An 18,417-nucleotide genomic window follows, 5' to 3' on the forward strand; every position below is an offset into this window, starting at 1 on the left:
AGAGCATGATTCTCCAAGAGTTACAGAATATGATGAAGAAACTTCGAGAAAAGCTTTGGAGGATGATGTCGACGCACTTGATGAAGCTCGAGACGAAGTCCTGTCACGAGTCGCCAAATATCAACAGGACCTGAAAAACTACCACAGTCGACGATTGCGGCCAAGATCCTTCCAAGTTGGTGACTTGGTTTTGCGACTTAATCAAAAAAGTCATGAAAAACTCGAGTCACTGATGACCCACAAGTATAGGGGATCGCAACAATCTTCGAGGGAAGTATTACCCAATTTATTGATTCGACACAAGGGGAGACAAAGAATACTTGTAAGCCTTAACAACGGAGTTGTCAATTCAGCTGCACCTGGAAACAGACTTGCTCGCAAGAGTTTATCAGTAGCAATAGTTTTATAGCAGTAGGAATAGTGAAATAACATCGACAGTGAAATAAAGACATCAGTAGTGATTATAGTAAACAGCAAGATTAAAATACTGTAGGCACAGGGGCGGATGAACGGGCGTTGCATGGATGAGAGAATTCATATAACAATCATGGTAGGGCATTTGCATGTAATAATAAAGCGGTATCCAAGTACTAATCAATCAATAGGCATGTGTTCCATATATAGTCGTACGTGCTCGCAATGAGAAACTTGCACAACATCTTTTGTCCTACCAGCCGGTGGCAGCCGGGCCTCTAGGGAAACTACTGGAAATTAAGGTACTCCTTTTAATAGAGTACCGGAGCAAAGCATTAACACTCCGTGAACACATGTGATCCTCACATCACTACCATCCCCTCCGGTTGTCCTGATTTCTGTCACTTCGGGGCCATTGGTTCCGGACAGCGACATGTGTATACAACTTGCAGGTAAGATCAATAAACAATGCATATCATGATGAAATAATAACATGTTCAGATCTGAGATCATGGCACTCGGGCCCTAGTGACAAGCATTAAGCATAACAAGTTGCAACAATATCATAAAAGTAACATCTACGGATACTAGGCACCATGCCCTAACAATCTTGTGACTATTACATGATCAATCTCATCCAATCCCTACCATCCCCTTCAGCCTACAGCGGGGGAATTACTCACACATGGATGGGGGAAACATGGTTGGTCGATGGAGAGGCGTCTGTGGTGATGACGGTGAAGATCCCCTCCAATTCCCCGTCCCGGCGGAGTGCCAGAACGGAGTTTCTGGTCCCGAGGCGGAGTTTCGCGATGGCGGCGGCGTACTGGATGGTCTCTGGAAATATCGACGTACCCCCTGGCTTTTTTAGGTCGAAAGGCGTATATAGTCCGAAGGAGAGCGTCGGGGGGGCCGCCGAGGCGCCCACACAACAAGGCGGCGCCCCCCCTGGGCCGCGCCGGCCTAGTGTGTGGGGGCCTCGGGCCCCCACCTGGCTTGCCCTTCTGGCTCCGTCAGTAATCTGGGAAAATAGGGCCTTTCGCATAAATTCCGAGGATTTTCCTAAAAGTTGGATTTCTGCACAAAAACGAGACACCAGAGCAATTCTGCTGAAAACAGCGTTAGTCCGTGTTAGTTGTATCCAAAATACACAAATTAGAGGCAAAACAATAGCAAAAGTGTTCGGGAAAGTAGATACGTTTTGGACGTATCAACTCCCCCCAAGCTTAGCTTATTGCTTGTCCTCAAGCAATTCAGTTAACAACTGAGTGCGATAAAAGAACTTTCACGAACACATTTGTTCATATGATGTAAATATTCTCATGATACGGCAAGTGCTTAAGCAATTCATAATAAGGTACATGCAAATAAAGTCATCTAGTAACTATGTCAATCATAAAAGAGATACCAACAAACTAATAACAAGCATCATGAAACACTTCAATAAGCAGGATTGCAATGTTCATAGAAAGATATGATAAAGTGGTATCTCGCTTGCCTGTATTTTTAGCAAAACATAAATGCCCAGGCACCTCTGAAGTTCATAGAAAGACTAGAAGTAAATTTGTCAAAGATAAAAGCATCAAAGTTATACCACGGCTGATCATATTTTGGGACAAGCATATTATACTAAGAATGACAGTCATGCTCTCAAGAAAGTGCTCAAAGAAAGGATGATGACTCAACATAAAAGTAAAAGATTGACCCTTCGCAGAGGGAAGCAGGGATTAACATGTGCTAGAGCTTTTCATTTTTCAAAGACAGAAGTAAAATTATTTTGAGAGGTGTTTTGTTGTTGTCAACGAATGATAGTGGGTACTCTAACCACCTCGCCAACCAGACTCTCAAGAGCGGCTCCCATGAAGGACGTTATCTCTACCAGCAAGGTAGATCATCCCTCTTCTCTTTTGTTTACACATGTATTTTAGTTTCATTATGGATGACACTCCCCCCAACCTTTGCTTACACAAGCCATGGCTAACCGAATCCTCGGGTGCCTTCCAACATTCACATACCATGGGGAAGTGTCTATTTGCAGGTTAAGTTGCTTACTGATGAATCAGAGCAAAACACGTGAAGAGAATTATTAATGAAGGTTGATTAATTGGGGCTGGGAACCCCGTTGCCAGCTCTTTTTGCAAATTATTGGATAAGAGGATGTGCCACTAGTCCATTGGTGAAAGTCTGTCCGGAGTAAATGACAAGGTTGAAAGATAAAACACCACATATTTCCTCATGAGCTATAAAACATTAACACAAATTGAGAAGTAGTTTGAAGGTTTAAAGGTAGCACATGAGAATTTACTTGGAATGGTTTGAAATGCCATGCATAGGTATTTATGGTGGACACTTTGGAATAACTTGGTTTTCAGATGTTTGGAAGCACGAGCAGCGTTCCCGCTCAGTACAAGTGGAGGCTAGCAATAGACTGGGAAGCGACAATCAAGAGAGCAATAACTGTCATAATCATGCTTGCGACAAAATAAAATTAACGGAGGCATAAAAGTGATACAAGAACTCTGAAATAAAGTAGATCAGCGAGGCTTAATTGACTTTTGTTTAGTCATATGCATGCGTGAGCATGTGCCAAGTCGATTCAAGTGAATTATTCAGAGGAGGATACCACAATGTCATACCGATCTATGAATAAAACAATGCAAGCAATTATCCATGACATGCTACTCATTATTAATAAATTGGAACTAATTATGAGAGATCGTAAACTACTAGACTTTCATGAAATGACATATACCTCATATGAACCAACTAAGCATGCTCACATGGATGAGTATATGTACAAAAATGAAAAAAAATAGAGTTCATACCAGCCTCTCACCACAGTCAAATTGCCGTAGATCGTCATTATTGTCTTTCACTTGTGCAGCTTGAATAATAATATGAAATGAAACCAAGCTCCACCCACCGGAGACCTCTGAACTCCCTAATAAACTTTACAAAACCAAAGAAGAACAACAAATATTTTTGGTGTTTTCGGGTTAGAAACAAGAACAAAAGGAAACAAGAAAACAAAGCAAAATCTTTTTGGGTTTTCTCATAGCAAACTAACGATAGCAAATAAAGTAGAATAAGAGCAAAGAACCAAATAAACAAATGGTGAAGAGAAACAACAGAAATATTTTTGGTCTTTTTGTGTTTTAGGAAAGAAACAAAGTGAAAACAATAGAATGCAAACTAACAGAAACACAGAAAAGCAGGATGACAGAAATCTGCCAAAAACTGACAGCAGTACAGAAATCGAAATTAACAAAAATCTTCCATTGCTCAGCTCAAAAAGTGTTCAACTAATGAAAGTTAGATAACAACCTGGGGCACATGCTCAAAAATTTTCAACTCAAAATAACGTTCTGGCCATGCGTACGAATTTTTTTGGTAACAGCCCAGAATCTGTTTTTGGACAGCACTTCCCCAAATGTCATCTCCCTCTCATTAGAAAACCACTCTAAGAAACTAAACAAGTATGTACAAGTATCCAGCAACCATAATATGCAAAGAATGAGTGATGCCGGTATACCTCCCCCCAAGCTTAGGCTTTTGGCCTAAGTGGAGTTCATTCCCACGGTCCCCATGAAGTGGTGTCTCCGTAGTATGACGAAGAACGACCTGGTTCTAGGTATATGCTTGAAGAAGCAACAGGGTACGTGACGGTGTAGTCGTAGGAGGGCTCAGCGTCCTCGGAGTCATGTTGCTGGTGGAACCCTTGTATCTTCAGTTGCTCATCCACCTCCTCCTTAGAGCGCGACCGTGGTTTCCTGCCAATACTGAACAAATCTGTTTGGGGCAAGAGGACTTCCCTCTCATCCCCGTCAGCAAATAACATTCTATAAACAATATTATCCATACTAGAGTCAACTGTAACAAATTGGTGACTCTTCATAGCAGCAATATATAACTTAACAGGTGGTATTTCTACATCATTAGGGTCAAGAGGGAGATCTAGGCGTGCCAAAATACGCGATGCAATTATTCCCCCATAAATAGGCCCCTTGTTAGACAAACGGCGAGCAATCACAGAACCAAGATGATAAGGTGTCTCCCCAGTGAGTGCAGCAATTAAGAAAGCAAGATGGTAACTAGAAATATTACTAGTGTTCTCCCTACCAAGAATGCTAGTAGCAAGGTAATAAGCAAAATACTTAATGGCGGGGAGTTGAATGTTTCTTATCTTGCCACGCTGAATGGTGCGGCAATCATCATTTGTAATTTCTCGATAGAGCTCCAGCAAAACCGGGGGTTGTCCTCAATCTTCTTCGCTGTACCTGCAGGGGCAATACCCAATGCAGCACAAAAATCTTTCAACTTCATAGTGACAGGAGTACCATAGATCTTGAATGCAACCGTCGGGTTGAAGTGCTTGTTGTTGAACTTGAAGCTCTCCACAAAGATTTTAGTGAGCATGTAGTATTGCTTCCTCTCATCCTCCATATAGGTGGTTAAATCCGCCTTTCCGATGAGAGTCAAGAAATCATCCAATAACCCTGCATTGCTCAAAAATGCATAGCATGGAAAAGATGAAGCATTAGGGTCTCAATTGCCCTCATCGAAGCTTGGTGCAATAACGTCCTCATTATAGGATCGTCTAATCCGAGTGGATGCCCTCGAGGGCCTCCCCGTGCTCGTCGTCTCTCCTTCGAACACCTCTCCAAAGTTGTAGTTGTTCATTTTCCTTTTCTGAAATTTTTCAACAATCATTATAAAATTTGATTTCAAGGTATATAATTGAAGGGAACTACTATAGGAACTTGCTAGAGTACTAAACATGCATCAAAACTAGTTTCTACCACTTAGAACAAGCATGCAAGCTCACTAAACATGTTACCTACAGCAGCAAAATATTCAAGATATACTCAACCAAACAAAATTCTAATTGGATAATCAAAGGAGTCACATACCGGAGAGCAAATGTGCCAAATTTCAGACAGAAATCTGGGCTGAACAAAGAGATCGAGAAATCGCGAGTTCTTGAGCAGAAACGCGAGTGAGAGAAAGTGAGTACGAGTTTTTTCGGGAGAGAGAGTGCAGTGAGTGAAAGAGATGATGAAGTGGGGCAAGGAGGGGCCCACACACCAGGGTGGCGCGCCCCCCTTGCTGGCCGCGCCGGCCTGTGGGGTGCCACCCTGGGGTGCCCCACTGGTCAGCCCCAGGTGCTCCCAGGTGCCTCTTCGAAAAATAAGACTACCATTATAATTTTTGTAAATTTTTGAGAACTTCGAAAAATGCACATTTCTGGGTGTTAAATTAATTATTACTGCGTAGGAAAATGATTTCCAAAATCTTAAACAACTAAAGCATATTGCAAAACAAAAAGTGCTACAGCAAGTAAAACAAATGGAGGGAGAAAGAAAGAAAGAAATGTTGTTTAGCTCTCTTATGCATTAAAATATACTTGTTAACAAGGTTGATCAAGTCTTGCTACCAAATAAATTTTATATGACATAAGAAGAAATAAACCTCAAATCAATCATGTTACCTTATATTGAATTGATATGGATCCAATCACAAGAGTTTGATATTCTTCTTTAGGCTCATATATAGGACAATCAATGGATCCCACTGATGACCCACAAGTATAGGGGGTGTATCGTAGTACTTTCGATAAATAAGAGTGTCGAACCCAACGAGGAGCAGAAGGTGTTGACAAGCAGTTTCGATGAAGGATTCACTGTAAATGCTCACAGACAAGTATTCAGGGGGTTTTGATATTGCAGATAAATAAAGTACAAGTAAATAAAATGCGAGAGAAATAATTGCAGCGAGTGGCCCAATCCTTTTTAGCACAAAGGACAAGCCGGTTTGTTTACTTATAATGACCAAACGTTCCTGAGGACACACGGGGATTTTAGTCTAGTGCTTTCGCTACATACAGCTGATTAATCTTCATTGTTTTGATAAGTGTTGTGTGGGTGAACCTATGCTAATGCACCGCCCTTCCTAGGACTAATACATACTTGTGATTATACCCCTTGCAAGCATCCGCAACTACAAGAAAGTAATTAAGATAAATCTAACCACAGCCTTAAACTCTGAGATCCTGCGATCCCTCCTGCATCGATATACTAACGGGGGCTTAGGTTTCTGTCACTCCGGCAACCCCGCAATTAGCAACCGAATACAAGATGCACTCCCCTAGGCCCATAAATGGTGAAGTGTCGTGTAGTCGACGTTCACACGACACCACTAGAAGAATGACACCACAACTTAAATATCATAACATTGAATATTACTCAACCATAATTCACTACTAGCATTTAGACTTCACCCATGTCCTCAAGAACTAAACGAACTACTCACGAGACATCATATGGAATACAATCAGAGGTGATATGATGATGAATAACAATCTGAACATGAACCTTGGTTCAATGGTTTCACTCAATAGCATCTACAACAAGTATAGAATAACACCGGGAGAGTTTCCCCTATCAAACAATCAAGATCAAACCCAAATCGTTACAGCGGTGACGAGGTGCTGCGGTGGTGATGGCGGTGTAGATGGTGGAGACGATGATGATGATGATGGAGATGATGTCCAGCTCGATGACGATGGCGATGGCGTCGATTTCCCCCTCCGGGAGGGAATTTCCCCGGCGGATTCCTGCCCGCCGGAGAGCTCTTTTCTCTCTGGTGCTCTCCGCCCCGCAGAGGCGGCTGTAACCCTTCGTGAGGATCCCTCTGTGGCTTAGGTTTTCGGGACGAAGGAGTACGCGAAGAAAAGGAGGCGAAAGAGGCTGTGGGGCCCCCAGAGCATAGGGTGGCGCGGCCAGGGCCTGGGCCGCGCCGCCCTATGGTCTGGGCCCACAGTGGCCCCTCTCTTCTTCCCCTTCTGGCTCCCTCCGTCATCTGGAAAAATAGGAATTTTCGTGAAATTCCCTTCCACAGTTGATCTTCCGAAATATTGCGTTCTGACGGTGCTTTTTCCAGCAGAATCCTGGCTCCGGTGCTTGATCCTCCAATGATGATGAAACATGCAAAATAGATGGAATAACATAAGTATTGTGTCCCAATATGAAATATATCAATGAATAACAGCAAATTATGATACAAAATAGTGATGCAAATTGGACGTATCAACTCCCCCCAAGCTTAGACCTCGCTTGTCCCCAAGCGAAACTGAGCTCGATAAACAAGACCACATGTTTATGGAGTGAAGAGTCGATAAATAAAATACGGACAAGAAGCATCATATTCATTCACACAAGACATTCTAGTAAACAACTTCCTCATATAACTCATCTCGAAATAAGTAAAGAGAAATCACAAGTAAAGGTGCATAAGAAATCATAGTTGGTGATGGCAAACTTTGTTCTTGGTCAGAGAACTGCTAACGGATTGTACTTCTAAGCAAAGCTTTCATATTAGAATTTATAGCTGAGCCTTCATATTTAAGCATAACAATCTCTTCATAATCATTGATAACTTCAAAGTCATATTCATTCAGATAAAATTGGTACTAAACAAGAAAGTATAAAAGTCATGATCAACTGAATCATAGCATAAATGATTGGTTCACAACAACTCAATTGCTTGCTTAGGATAGAGGGAAATAGGTATACTGACTCAACATAAAAGTAAAAGACAGGCCCTTCGCAGAGGGAAGCAGGGATTAAATCATGTGCTAGAGCTTTTCAAGTTTTGAAATCATATAAAGAGCATAAAAGTAAGATTTTGAGCGGTGTTTGTTGTTGTCAACGAATGGTAGCGGGCACTCTAACCCCCTTGCCAAACGAACCTTCCAAGAGCGGCTCCCATGAGGGACGGCATCTCTACCAGCAAGGTAGATCATCCCCCTTCTCTTTTGTTTACACATGTATTTTAGTTTTATTTAGGATGACACTCCCCCCAACCTTGGCTTTCTCAATCCATGGCTAACCGAATCCTCGGGTGCCTTCCAACATTCACATACCATGGAGGAGTGTCTATTGCAAAATTAAGTTGCTTACTGATGAATCAGAGCAAAACATGTGAAGAGAATTATTAATGAAAGTTATTAATTGAGGCTGGGAACCTCATTGCCAGCTCTTATTGCAAAGTTATTGGGTAAGCGGATGTGCCGCTAGTCCATTAGGAAAAGTTCGCCCAACAAGATTGAAAGATAAAACACCACATACTTCCTCATGAGCTATAAAACATTGACACAAATAAGAAGTAGTATAGTTTGAATAATTTAAAGGTAGCACATGAAGTATTTACTTGGAATGGCAGAAAATACCATGTAGTAGGTAGGTATGGTGGACACAAATGGCATAGGTTTGGTCTAAGGTTATGGATGTATGAGAAGCATTCCCTCTCGATACAGGTCTTTGGCTAGCAAGGTTTGATAGCAAGCATAAAGGTTGAGGGAAACAAACAAATATACATATGATAGAAACAATCATGCATCTTTCTCATAAGCACAAGCAATTTTAACTTAAGAATACTAAGCATAGAGATAATGGAGTAATGTATCTAAGTGTATTTCTCTCCTTCATTAAACATCAAGATGTTGTTGCTATTGACCAATGCTAAGTTTGCCAAAACCAAATAGATTTACTTGATGCTCCCAAAGTGATATCAATACTCATGTCAAGAGTAATCATATAATGGAGATTGCAAACTAAAATAAGGTGTGCAAAAAGTAAATGATAAGACTTCTCATTAATATTCCATAACGATAACTCACACCAACGGATACATCGATAACTAACTAAGAGAGATACTTCCACATTGCATACTATTCTATATGATAACTTCCCTACTCATGATATGACACTACTTGATAGTAAAAGATAAAGGTGGTGGTGATTTGATACCGCGGCACTCCCCCAAGCTTGGAACAAACCAAGGGGATGCCAATACCGATGATGAATTACTCCTTCGGCGATGGTGGTGATGAATTCCTGACAAGCTTCTCAATAAGCTCCTGGAGCTCGTCAATCCTGTATATGAGATTGCGAATCATCTCTGAATTGTGCTCGACGCGGTTAAGGAGTCTGTCCGACGGTGAGTCCCAACTCTTGGAGTTATTTCCCCACTCTTCAGCCTCAGGCTCCTTCTCTCCTGCAGTGTTAGAGCGATCTATATCCCACTGGCTAGGCAATGCTGCCTTGGGAGTCCCTTCAATTTGATTATTGAAAATTAGATTGTGGAAGGGTTGATGAGTGCCTGATAGAGATGACTTTGGAGCTAGGTAATGACGTGGAACCGCTCCTCCAGTGCGAATTCTTGCGCTCTTGTTTGCGCTAAAAGGGTTGTCCACCACCTTGATGCTTGCGATAGTAGCACGCGGGTGCATGCGCGAATCTTCATCCACCTCTTCTTCATCCTCTTCCTTGACGTCCTTGTCTTCCTCTTTCCGCCCAAGATCTTGATTATCTTCTTCCGGAAACTCCTTGCCCTTGTTCTTGGAGACCATGGCGCTTCTAAACTGAAAACAGATCTGGCAGAAAACAGCTCGAAACAAAACACAACGAGAAAACGATATTACGGACCTCCAGGGGTCCGGGGAATTATATAGCAAATATTTTTACGACAAAAGGAAGGTTCCAGGTCGAAAACGAGTCGGAAAGGGGCAACGAGGCGGCCAGACCATAGGTCGGCGCGGGCCCAGGTCAGGCCGCGCCGGCCTATGGTGGCACGCCCTCGCGCGTCTTTTCCACTCCGTTTCGATTCCGTAATTTTTCATATTTTCCAAAAACAGCAAAAATAATGTTCGGAAAGGTAAACGCGGACTTTTTATTACCTATACTGTTACCTATTCGAAGTCCAGTTCTGGCGGACTGTCTATTTGTCCTTTGATGAAAGCCTCCGGTGTTTCCACTTGAATAATATCAACATCAACATTATAAGAATCACCCGAGATATAATGCTTGAGTCTTTGTCCATTCACCACTTGTGTGGCATTGCCTTGGAGAGAGCTAATTTTAATTGCTCCTGAACGATACACCTCCTCAACAACATATGGTCCTTCCCACTTCGAGAGTAATTTCCCTGCAAAGAATCTGAGACGAGACCGATACAATAGAACTTGATCTCCAACATTAAATTCTCTTTTGATGATCCTTCTATCATGCCATTTCTTAACTTTTTCTTTAAAGAGTTTAGCATTTTCATAAGCTTCACTTCTCCATTCATCTAGAGAACTTAATTGCAACAACCTCTTATTACCGGCTAATTTAGGATCTTTATTTAATTCTCTAACAGCCCAATAAGCTTTGTGCTCTAGTTCCAAAGGTAAATGACAAGCTTTTCCATAAACCATTTTATAAGGTGACATTCCCATAGGATTTTTATAAGCAGTTCTATAAGCCCATAACGCTTCTTTCAATTTGCTAGGCCAATTCTTTCTAGATTTATTAACAGTCTTACCCAAGATAGCTTTAATCTCTCTATTTGATAATTCTACTTGACCGCTAGTTTGAGGGTGATAAGCAGAAGCAATTCTATGATTAATACCATACTTAGCAAGAGTTTTTCTAAAACCTCCATGAATGAAATGAGAACCTCCATCAGTCATAATATATCTAGGTACTCCAAATCTAGGAAATATAATATCTACCAGCATTTTTATAGAGGTCTCACCATCAGCACTTTTTGTAGGTATAGCTTCTACCCATTTAGTAACATAATCAACAGCGACAAGTATATGAGTGTTACCGTCTGAAGAAGGGAAAGGTCCCATGAAGTCGAATCCCCAACAATCGAATGGTTCAATAACAAGAGTATAATTCATAGGCATTTCATTGCGTCTAGAGATATTACCAACTCTTTGACATTCATCACAAGATAAAATAAATTTCCTTGCATCTTTGAAGAGTGTTGGCCAATAAAAACCTGATTGTAGAACCTTCTGCGCGGTTCTATCTCCAGCGTGATGTCCTCCATAAACACTTCCATGACATTTATTCAATATCTCCTGTTGTTCATATTCAGGAACACATCTTCGCATAATACCATCCACTCCTTCTTTATATAAGTGTGGGTCATCCCAAAAATAATGCCTCAAGTCATAAAAGAATTTCCTCCTTTGCTGAGCTGAAAAGGTTGGAGGCAAATACTTGAAACAATAAAGTTAGCATAATCTGCATACCAAGGGCTCTCTCGCGAGCTCACCTTTATTACAGCCAATTGTTCATTTGGAAAACTATCATTAACGAGAGCAGGGATCATAAGCAATATTTTCCAATCTAGACAAATTATCAGCAACAGGATTATCGGCACCTTTCCTATCTATAATATGTAAATCAAATTCTTGCAACAGAAGTACCCATCTAATAAGCCTTGGCTTAGCATCTTTCTTTGTCATAAGGTATCTAATTGCAGCATGATCAGTATGAATTGTAACTTTTGAATCAACAATATAAGGTCTAAACTTATCACAAGCAAAGACTACAGCTAACAATTCTTTTTCAGTTGTAGCATAATTTCTTTGAGCAGCATCAAGAGTCTTACTAGCATAATGAATAACATTTAATTTTTTATCTACTCGCTGTCCAAGAACAGCGCCTACACCAAAATCACTAGCATCACACATAATTTCAAAAGGCAAATTCCAATCGGGAGGTTCAACTACAGGAGCAGTTGTTAAGGCTTTCTTTAAAGTTTCAAAAGCTTCCTTACAATCATCATCAAAAACAAAAGGTACATCTTTTTGAAGAAGATTAGTAAGAGGCTTTGAAATTTTAGAGAAATCTTTAATAAATCTCCTATAAAACCCAGCATGACCAAGAACACTACGAATACCTTTAACATCCCTCGGATAGGGCATCTTCTCAATCGCTTCAACTTTAGCTCTATCAACTTCAATACCTTTCTCAGAAATTTTATGTCCCAATACAATTCCTTCATTAACCATAAAATGGCATTTCTCCCAATTAAGAACAAGGTTAGTTTCTTCACATCTCTGCAAAACTTTATCGAGGTTTCGCAGGCAATTATCAAAAGAATTCCCATAGACAGAAAAATCATCCATGAACACCTCTACAATACTTTCGCAAAAACCATGAAAAATAGCAGACATGCATCTTTGAAAAGTAGCAGGAGCATTACATAAACCAAAAGGCATACGCCTATAAGCATAAGTTCCATAAGGACAAGTAAAAGTGGTTTTCTCTTGATCTTTAGCTTTAACAGCAATTTGTGAAAACCCAGAATAACCATCAAGAAAGCAAAAATGAGTATTTTTAGACAACCTCTCTAACATTTGATCAATAAAGGGTAAAGGGTAATGATCTTTCTTAGTAACTTTATTAACTTTTCGAAAATCAATGCACATTCTATAACCTACAACTATTCTTTGAGGAATAAGCTCATCATTATCATTAGGCACAACAGTCATTCCTCCTTTCTTAGGAACACAATGCACAGGACTAACCCATCTACTATCAGCAATAGGATATATAATACCAGCTTCAAGGAGTTTTAATACCTCGTTCCTTACCACTTCCTTCATCTTCGGAATTAGACGACGTTGATGTTCAACAACAGGCTTTGCATCTTCTTCCATATTAATAGCATGTTGGCAAATAGAAGGAGAAATCCCTTTCAAATCATCAAGAGTATAGCCAATAGCCCCTCGGTGTTTCTTCAATATTTCCAATAACCTTTCTTCCTCAATCTCTGAAAGCTTAGAACTAATAATAACAGGATATATTTTCTTATCATCAATATGAGCATATTTAAGATTATCAGGTAAAGGCTTTAGATCAAAAACAGGATCTTCCTTCGGTGGTGGTGTTGTACCCAGATCTTCCACCGGTAAATCATGCTTGAGAATAGGTTGGCGACGAAAAATTTCCTCAAGCTCATCTCTTTCTTTCCTAAAAGCTTCACTTTCACTATTCTCCAAATGTTGCTTTGCAAAGGGTTATTAGGAACAAGAACAATAGATGCACACTGCTCCATTTTAAAATCATTACTAGGCAAGTCAACTTTATAAGGAGTTTTGGTAAATTTAGAAAAGTTAAATTCATAAGGTTCACCAGCAAATCTAGTCAAAATTTTCTCTTTCTTACAATCTATAATAGCTCCACAAGTATTTAGAAAAGGTCTACCAAAAATGATAGGACAATAATCACTAGCGATAGAACCAAGTACCAAAAAGTCAGCGGGATATTTAATCTTACCACATAGAACTTCCACATCTCGAACAATACCAATTGGAGAAATAGTTTCTCTATTAGCCAGATGAATAACCACATCAATATCTTCAAGTTCACAAGAACCAATTTCGTGCATAATCTCCGTGTAAAGTTCATAAGGTATAGCACTAACACTTGCACCAATATCACATAAACCATAATAGCAATGATCACCAATTCTAACAGATAGCATAGGGACACTAACTTGTTTGGGTTTATTAGGATGTGAAACAATATTAGAAGCATCTTCACAGAAAATAATATGACCATCCTCCACATTCTCAGTCACAAGATCTTTAACTATTGCAACAGCAGGTTCAATTTTAATTTGTTCTTCAGGTTCTTTAGGTTTCTTTTCACTTTTATTAAGCGCACTAGATATGACAGAGTACTCCTTCATTTTAGCGGGGAAAGGAGTTTTTTCAATATAAGCTTCAGGAATAACATTATCAACTTGATTTCAATCACTACACATTTGTTTACAGATGAATCAATTTTATCTTTATACGGTTCATGATACTTATCAAAATTCTTCTTAGGCAGTTCATAATGAGAGGCAAAAGCTTTATAAAGATTTGCAACAACTTGGGAATCAAGACCATATGTAGCACTCATATTACGAAATTTATCAGTATCCATAAAAGCTTCAATGCATTTATAATCATAAATTATACCTGATTCTCTATCTTTGTCGTTCTCCCATCCTTCAGTATTTTCTTGGATCCGATCAAGAAGGTCCCTTTTAAACTCTTCATTCTTGCGTGTAAAAGATCCAGAACAAGAAGTATCCAGCAAGGTCTTGTCTTGAAAAGAAAGTCTTGCATAGAAATTATCAATAATAACATTACCAGGAAGCTCATGAATGGGGCATTTGAGCATTAAAGACTTCAATCTCCCCCAAGCTTGGGCAATACTTTCTCCATCATGAGGCCAGAAATTATATATGCGGTTCCGATCTTTGTGAATTTCACTTGGAGGATAAAATTTGGAATAGAATAAAGGCACAATGTCCTCCCAATCAATAGAATCACCATTCTTCAGCAATTTATACCAGTGCGCCGCTTTACCAGACAGCGATATAGTGAATAGTTTCTTCCTAACTTCATTCATGGAAATACCTGCACATTTGAATAACCCGCATAATTCATGCAAAAATAGTAAATGATCACCAGGATGGACAGTTCCATCCCCTTCATAGCGGTTATCCATAACACGTTCAATAATTTTCGTAGGTATTTTATATGGTACTACTTCCTCACCTGGCGCTTCATCCACTACCGTTGCAGTAGTAGTAGATTTCCCAAATAGAAATTGAAGAGAAGATCTCTCCATAATGATTATAGCAGCAGGCAGAAATAAAATCAGCACAAACAGTAAAGGTTTTCCTTACCAATTCCACTTACCAATAGCGCTTCACTCCCCGGCAACGGCGCCAGAAAATAGTCTTGATGACCCACAAGTATAGGGGGTGTATCGTAGTACTTTCGATAAATAAGAGTGTCGAACCCAACGAGGAGCAGAAGGTGTTGACAAGCAGTTTCGATGAAGGATTCACTTGTAAATGCTCACGAGACAAGTATTCGGGGGTTTTGATATTGCGAGATAAATAAAGTACAAGTAAATAAAATGCGAGAGAAATAATTGCAGCGAGTGGCCCAATCCTTTTTAGCACAAAGGACAAGCCGGTTTGTTTACTTATAATGACCAAACGTTCCTGAGGACACACGGGGATTTTAGTCTAGTGCTTTCGCTACATACAGCTGATTAATCTTCATTGTTTTGATAAGTGTTGTGTGGGTGAACCTATGCTAATGCACCGCCCTTCCTAGGACTAATACATACTTGTGATTATACCCCTTGCAAGCATCCGCAACTACAAGAAAGTAATTAAGATAAATCTAACCACAGCCTTAAACTCTGAGATCCTGCGATCCCTCCTGCATCGATATACTAACGGGGGCTTAGGTTTCTGTCACTCCGGCAACCCCGCAATTAGCAACCGAATACAAGATGCACTCCCCTAGGCCCATAAATGGTGAAGTGTCGTGTAGTCGACGTTCACACGACACCACTAGAAGAATGACACCACAACTTAAATATCATAACATTGAATATTACTCAACCATAATTCACTACTAGCATTTAGACTTCACCCATGTCCTCAAGAACTAAACGAACTACTCACGAGACATCATATGGAATACAATCAGAGGTGATATGATGATGAATAACAATCTGAACATGAACCTTGGTTCAATGGTTTCACTCAATAGCATCTACAACAAGTATAGAATAACACCGGGAGAGTTTCCCCTATCAAACAATCAAGATCAAACCCAAATCGTTACAGCGGTGACGAGGTGCTGCGGTGGTGATGGCGGTGTAGATGGTGGAGACGATGATGATGATGATGGAGATGATGTCCAGCTCGATGACGATGGCGATGGCGTCGATTTCCCCCTCCGGGAGGGAATTTCCCCGGCGGATTCCTGCCCGCCGGAGAGCTCTTTTCTCTCTGGTGCTCTCCGCCCCGCAGAGGCGGCTGTAACCCTTCGTGAGGATCCCTCTGTGGCTTAGGTTTTCGGGACGAAGGAGTACGCGAAGAAAAGGAGGCGAAAGAGGCTGTGGGGCCCCCAGAGCATAGGGTGGCGCGGCCAGGGCCTGGGCCGCGCCGCCCTATGGTCTGGGCCCACAGTGGCCCCTCTCTTCTTCCCCTTCTGGCTCCCTCCGTCATCTGGAAAAATAGGAATTTTCGTGAAATTCCCTTCCACAGTTGATCTTCCGAAATATTGCGTTCTGACGGTGCTTTTTCCAGCAGAATCCTGGCTCCGGTGCTTGATCCTCCAATGATGATGAAACATGCAAAATAGATGGAATAACATAAGTATTGTGTCCCAATATGAAATATATCAATGAATAACAGCAAATTATGATACAAAATAGTGATGCAAATTGGACGTATCACCCACTTTGATAGTTTTCACATTAAAAATTGTATTAACTCCATATACTTTATCAATCCTCTTGGGAAAATAGACGGTATGTTCCTTGTCATCAACATTGAAAGTAACCTTGCCTTTATTGCAATCAATAACAGCCCCTGCAGTATTAAGAAAGGGTCTTCCAAGAATAATGGACATATTACCATCTTCAGGCATTTCCAACACAACAAAATCAGTTATTATCAAGCAATGTTGAGTAACTTGAACAGGAACATTTTCACATACACCAACAGGAATAGCAGTAGATTTATCAGCCATTTGCAAAGATATATCAGTTGGTATCAACTTATCTAAATCAAGTCTCTTGTAAAGAGAAAAAGGCATCACACTAACTCCTGCTCCCAAATCACATAGAGCAGTTCTAACATAATTATTCTTGATAGAACAAGGAATAGTCGGTATACCTGGGTCTCCCAGCTTCTTTGGAACCTTACCATTGAAGGAGTAATTAGCGAGCATAGTGGAAATCTCCTCATTGGGAATTTTCCTTTTGTTAGAGACAATATCTTTCATATACTTTGAATAAGGAGGCAATTTAATAGCATCAGTCAAAGGAATTTGCAAAAATAAAGGTTTCATCCAATCACAAAATTTATTATAATGTTCCTCCTCCTTTGATTTTAGTTTCTTAGCAGGAAAAGGCATTGGCTTTTGAACCCAAGGTTCTCTTTCATTACCATGTTTCTTTGTAATAAAATCTTCTTTAGTGTACTTTTTATTTTTATCATGCTTTTGTTACCTGCCAAAACCCACCGGCGGGCAATGGTTAAGCAACACGAAGAGCCGGGAGGCTCCCAAGGCCGCTTAGTGGACCCTGGCACCTCGCGTCGTCCCGCAAGTCTTCCAGCCACGTCCTGGCGGTTGCTAGGGCGTGCCACCTGACCTAGACCCGATCAGGAAGGTGTTAGATTGCTTCGATTGTTCCTGCATGGTAGACACGTAAACATTAAATACGAGCCCTATCGGCTCTCAGGTTGCCCTGTGGATCGGCTCAAAGAGCCGGTCGTCCCATGGTTCACGTTGGATTTGCAATGACATGGGGATCCTGCTTGATCAAAACAAAGCTAAACCGATCTACGACAGTTTAGGGTTTTCACCGCATAACCGGAACGTCCTACGTGTAGTCGGGCCTAGCAGATACGGAAGATGATGCAAACTACCCCTACAAGAGGCCTAAAAACCAACATAACGTTAATTCCCGGAACATCCCTTGTAGGAACGGTAAACAACACCTAACGCACTAACGGATCGTCCGACCCCAGCATAAGGCCTAACTATGTAGATATTAAACTAATCCTTGCGGAGCAAGGAGCAACTATAACAGATCGGATCTACTAAGTAACGAACAAGCAAGATGCTGCCCTTACACCCAGATAGGTGTAAGGGCAGCTAGGTGTCGAGGGACGGCATTGCCACGCATATATGCACGAGAAAGCATCAATGCAAGCCCCTAAACACCTAAGGATAAGTAGTGCTGCTCGCCATCAACAACGCTTCAGCACGAGCAGCACAAGGTAGACGAATAAACGTGTACTTCCTAGATCGCGAGATGCGATCTAGGCAGCATGATGCTTACCCGGGAGAAAACCTTCGAAGGAAGGGGTGGCGATGCGCCTGATTTGTGTTTGTTGTGAACGTGATTGTCCTCCTTTCTCGATAACCCTAGATACATATTTATAGTCCAAGAGACTTTCTAATTGAGGCGTGCACCTAACCGTGCACGGGCCAGACTCTATCTGTTAATCTAAACTATAATGCGATCTACTATATTACAGATACACGGGCAATTTAGCCCAAACTCTTAGCGCAAGGCCGCCTCAAAGATGCTCCACGTGTAATCTTCAAAGCCCATCTTCACTTACGGCCCA

This window comes from Lolium perenne, chromosome 5, assembly GCF_019359855.2.
Source record: "Lolium perenne isolate Kyuss_39 chromosome 5, Kyuss_2.0, whole genome shotgun sequence".
NCBI lineage: Eukaryota > Viridiplantae > Streptophyta > Magnoliopsida > Poales > Poaceae > Lolium > Lolium perenne.